Source organism: Dryobates pubescens, chromosome 7 (genome assembly GCF_014839835.1).
Source record: "Dryobates pubescens isolate bDryPub1 chromosome 7, bDryPub1.pri, whole genome shotgun sequence".
NCBI lineage: Eukaryota > Metazoa > Chordata > Aves > Piciformes > Picidae > Dryobates > Dryobates pubescens.
Genome location: NC_071618.1, coordinates 11,333,766 through 11,339,807, shown reverse-complemented (window position 1 = coordinate 11,339,807; position 6,042 = coordinate 11,333,766).

Genomic DNA, 6,042 nt, shown 5'->3' with positions numbered 1-6,042 from the left:
CAGTACTTTGAAAAAAAAGCACTTTATTGTTCAAGTACTCTAGAAGTGTATTTTTAAACATCTGGAGCTGTGAAAGCTGTAAGGCTGAGACAGTTTGTTACAGGAGGAGGCAAAGGATGGCAAACAGTGGTGGGATTAACAATGAAACACCTGGTTTCTGGCCTAAAATGACTAAGAAACTGAAGATCTCACTACTGACAACCACAGCTCCCTGGCAACCTGAGCTCTTCTGTGATATATTTGTCTAATGCTGGTTTTAGACCTCCTGTAGGCTCTCACGCCAGGGGAAAAACAAAACAAAATGAAACAACAAAAAACCACCACACATAACCAAAAAAACCCCAACAACATGTGGGTTCTTTCTTTGCTTGTAGAAACTGGAAAAGAGATGAGAAACAAAGTACAAAAGATAGCAAATAGACATTGGTAATGAGGAGTCCCTTTCCCTGTATAATGACCAGCCAGTGTGCCTGTTGCTGTAATGCAGACATTCAAATTGTTTCTTCAAAATCACCAAGCATTTCCTAGCCCTCACGGATTCCCTAGTTTTCCCTCCATTTCCACAACATAGCATTCACATTTCCTGCTACAGGGGTCTAACTGCATCAAATGTTTCTCAGTCTGCCAGAAGGATTGCTTACTAGCACCATATATACATGTTCCTGTCCTATGTACTTCCGTACATTTTGGAGTGTAGATGAGTACAAAGTCAGTGGGAATTATGCCTGTGTATGCCAGAGCTGAATACGGACCTAGATTTACTGTGTCATCCAATATTTGTAATACAATAGCATTTGTCAAAGTGCCAGTGTGAAGTGCAAGTGGATTTCAAACAGCTGTAGTGCTGCCATATGCTGCCCTTTGGTTAAGCCATGACTTAAAGTTCAGCTTCCTATTTAGAGCAAAAATTGACAGACTAATCTTTTTCAGATCTTCAGAAGCAGTCAGGCTGTTTGCTGTGCTTTTCCCCATCTAAACCACAGAATCACAGAAGGTAGGGGCTGGAAGGAACCTCATAAGATCATCTAGTCCAACCCTCCTGCCAGAGCAGGATCACCTATACCAGATCACACAGGAATGCATCCAGGTGGGTTTTAAATATCTACAGAGAGGGAGACTCCACAACCCCCCTGGGCAGCCTGTTCCATGGTTCTGTCATCCTCACAGTGAAAAATTTTTAACTCATGTTTCCATGGAACTTCCTATGCCTCAAATTCCACCCATTGCCCCTTGTCTTGTCATTTGGCATCACCAAGAAGAGCCTGATTCCATCCTCTTGGCACTCACCCTTTACATATTTATGAACATCAATGAGATCACCCCTCAGTCTCCTCCAAGCTGAAGAGCCCCATCTCTTTCAGTCTCTCCTCATAAGGAAGAGGTTCCACTCCCTTAATCATTTTTGTGGTTCTGTGCTGGACTTATTAAAGCAGTTCCCTGTCCTTCCTGAACTGAGGGGCCCAGAACTGGATACAATATTCCAGATGTGGCCTCACCAGGTCATAGTAGGGGGGGAGGAGAACCTCTCTCAAACTGCTGACCACACGCCTCCTAATCCACCCCAGAATGTCACTGGCCTTCTTGGCCACAAGAGCACATTGCTGGCTCATGGTCAACCTTTCATCCACTAGGACCTCCAGAACCCTTTCCCCTTCACTGTTCTCCAACAGGTCAGTCGCCAACGTGGGGTTGTTCTTTCCCACGTGCAAGACCCTACACTTGCCTTGTTGAACTTCATTAAATTTCTCCCTGCCTAACTCTCCAGCCTAAGATTCACTGCATGGCATCACAACTCTCCAGTGTCAGCCACTCCACCCAGTTTGGTGCCATCAGCAAACTTGCTGACAGTTCACTCTGTGCCCTCACCCAGGTCATTGATGAATATATTGAATAGTACTGGTCCCACTACTGACCCCTGAAGAACTCCACTACATACAGGCCTCCAGCTAGCCTCTGTTCCATTGACCACAACTGACTTCTTTCCTTCATCCAGTTCTCAATCCACCACACTGCCTCACCTTAGCTGCAAGGATGCAGTAGGAGACAGTGTCAAATGCTTTACTGAAAGCAAGATAAACCACATCCACTGCTCTACCATCATCTATCCACCTGTTTATGCCCTCATAAAAGGCTATCAGGTTGGTTAAACTTGACTTCCCCTTGGTAAAACCATGTCGACTGCTCCTAATGACCCTCTTGTCCTTGATATGCCTAAGGATAGCACTGCTGATAAGTTGTTCCACTACCTTTCTGGGGATGGAGGTGAGGCTGACTGATCTATAGTTACCTGGGTCCAGCTTCTTACCCTTTTTGAATATTGGAGTGACGTTTGCCTCCCTCCAGTCCCCAGGCATCTCTTCTGTCCACCATGACTTACCAAAGACGGTGGGGAGTGGCCTGGCAATGACCTCCACCAGCTCCCTCAGCACCCGTGGGTGCATGCCATCAGGAACCATGGATTTATGGATGTCCATATTACTTAACTGTTCCCTAACCCAGTCCTCATTCAGATGGGTGCTGCTGACAGCTCCCTCTGACACTGGACCCAGCAGGTGCCTTGGTTTCTGGAAGAAAAAAAATCCAACCACCCTCTTGCTGGAGCACACTGTCCACTATGAAGTGTGTGAGATCTCAGCCTAAACCAAAGCTCAGAGAAGAGCTTGCAAACAGGTACGTTACCAGTATGACACAATTTCCCACATAGAACATGTTGACTTGGAAGACTGTAAATGTCAAAGCCCTCAGACAAGATTTTGGCTGTGTAGCTAGGCTTGTAGTCCATTCTGCAATGTGAGCCATTCCTTCTGTGTTGAAGAAGAGTACCCTAACCAATAAGTTTTGAGATATTCTTGATCTAGCCCTTTTAGTGAACAGCAACAGGATAATGTCACTGCACATAATGGGTGAGGCTGGACAAGTAGGGTTAGAGCCTAACTCCCTAGACTGCTGCTTTGCAAATTTTAGTGCATTATGAGGCTCCTCTGAGCAGTAGCTGTTCAGCTGCAAAAAGTGACAAAACTCCAATAGAAAAGAACAGAATCAAAACAGCTGGAAGGGCACTAACCTGAAATCACACATCCATTCTGAGTCATGCTGGCTAGCCATGAATTTAAATCCAGCACTCCTACATCCCTGGAAACTAACCTAAACTTGAAGGCATAAGTATGTTTTTAGAGGCAATGGAAATGAAGACCCTTAGTTCATGGGTAAAGACCTAGCCTTTCCTCAAAGTGTGGTCTGTCTACAGAGGAACATAAGACACATTGTTAGACAGGAGTGATTCACGTGATTTGGGAGAAAAAAAATTATTAAGAGACCAAGTTGGAATATACAGTGACAGAGTATTCAGAGAAAGATCTCCTATTAAAATATTACAAAGGAAATATTTCAATTTTGCTATAGAGAGACACAGGTCAATACTTCTTAAGCTTTGTGGCTGCGACCAAAGATATAATCCTCTCTTTCTGGATAGAATGCCTAAGAGGTGCTGAGCAGTTTCAGATCCATTAATGCAAGCTTAAAGTGCTAATCACCATCCAAGATGTTTTACAGCAGCACTTTCCCACCATGCTGTGGACAAGATTGGCCATGATGGTATCCGGACTGTTTCATGTACAGTTCCTCCTCAGCTCTTCTATGATTACACTGTAGGAAAAAGCCTCCACTAGTAAACTACATATATTCCCTCTCTGTTTGTTTTTAAAGGATAAAGCAGAACTAAGGGAGAGTTCAAAGTAGAGCAAAAAGAGAAATATTATTTGAGGTATGGAAAATTCACTAAATGGAAATATATTAAGGAGCATGGGTACTGTAAGAATGAGATTTTTTTTTTCCTTTCTTTCTTTTTAAAGGTAGAGATATGCTAATATGTGGTAGAACTTAGGAGCTGATTTCTCTGGCTCACAAGAAATGAATAGAGAAAGTTTCAAAGGTGGAAAGCTAAAAATTGATCAAAGAAAATGCTCTTTGGTATAATGTGTGACTGAAGTATAAAATTCACCTCCACAGAAAACCACTCAGCCCCAGAATTTAGGATGATTAAAAAAAAAAGCAGAATTTGAACACTGATTAAGAGTGTTCTGAGTTCTGATTTTCATTGTTTTTAAAGAAGAAGGACTTGGTAGACTCAACGATTATGTTTATCTTAAAATAGCTGTCAGTGAGTAGGATTTTTTGGAAGCGTCATTATTGCCAAGAGACTTGCAAGTGTTACTAAATAGGTCTTATATTTTACAGTGATTTAATTGCCACCTGATTCATGGCTGTCAGTCAGTTAGTAATCAAGGGCCAAATTCTTCAGGGTATTGAAATCTCTCAACTGCATTCACAAAAAACCCCTCCATGTCAGGCTTTAAAAAAACCCCAAAAGACAAAAACCATTTGGATCAAACACTGTTCTAGGAACCAGTAGTAATATTAAGTAGAGCTGTCAAATAAGATATAACAAGTGTAAGGCTTCCCAGACCTCCTTCTGCAGCCCCAAAACAGCCTCTCCTGAGAAGCCGATACTCCCTCCAGGTCTGCAGAAGTTGCTGCTGTGATAGCTGCAGCTGTTTCTCCCTGCTTCCATGATTCTCACCACCAGAGCAGTTTCCAAGGGTTTAATTAAGCCGGATCCTCCTCATTGTTTGCATCTTGCAAAGCACAGCTGGCAGAGTGCTCGGCGGCAGTACAGCAGATGAGCTAAGGCATGCCAAAAGTCCTGGATCAGCCCCCGCATGCCTTCCTTACACTATCAGCCCACTTCCAAGAAATTTTTTTATTTCCAAACAGTTGCTGTCACAGCCGTGTGCAAAAAGCTGAATGACTGAGCGCCATCACTTGGAGCTTCAGCCCCGCATTTATCACACACTTGGTGCCGCAGGGAGGGCCGTGTGAAACTCCCATCTTGTGCAACACGGAGCAGCTCTTCCCTTTGAGAAGGAACGATCAAAGTGCTGGGGACTGAGGCCTCACCACCTCCTCTCCGCCTCCTTGCAAAAGCCTGAATAGCCCAGGGTAATCCCTCACTGCTGGTGACTGAAAGAGAGAAAATAAAATCAGTCCTTACAATTTCTGTGAGCAGAGATGAGGCCTTTCCGGACCAAGGTGTATTGGTGTTTCAATCTGTCAGTGATGTGACACAACTAAAATGTGGCAGTAAGTTATTGCTTAAAATATGGATGCAATCACATGTCAGACTCATCCCAAGTCTCATCTGGATGTTCATAGGCACTGGTCTGTTAATGGTATCTTCAGTAAGGGAACACTACAGAAATGTTGCACAAATGCTACACAGAAAAACAAAAGTGGTGTATAACTTTATAAACATAGCTCTGGTGCTATCTTTAAAGTATTTAGGATGGGTAAAATTCCAGAAGAAAAAAGTTGGCTGGTTTAAATGCAGCACTAGAAGCAGGTGGAGAGGAGATGGTAAAAGGGATTTATGTTTCTCCTGCAGGAACAATGTCTTAGTATAAATCCCTTGTATTGTGTGTAATCACATAGGTTACATCTACCAGTGGCCAAAGCATCCAGACTTTAGTTTTATCACTGCCTGTCATAAGAGACTGAAAGGACAAAGCTATATAAATAAGCCCCAAGCTGGGGCACCAACAGTAAAAACAGCAGCAATTTTGCTTCTCAGTATTGATCTGACTTAAGGAAAGAACAAAAAAACAAATACAGGTTATAGTCAAAAGTCATTCTGTCTTTCAAATATGTTCACTCAATTTTGAATTTCACACCAATCACTGTTTCTTAATTATGTGCAAATAGTATCTTCAAGTGTGAAAAGCTTACACTTTTCTGAAAACAGATTTTACTTTTTACCTTTTTTTTTTTAAGAAACAAGACAAAATAATCTGAGATTCTTTAACTTCATGTATTGATGAATGGAGATGTAAAACCAAATGGACTGAAATGAGCTATATTTAAATTGTATTTAAGAATTTTACTGCATGCTATTTTCCTTCAGATGCAATTGAATAAATACAAAAGGAAGAGATAAAGCCACATAAAAAATTCAAAGTAAAGCTACTTGGAAAGTAAGGGGCTTAGAAG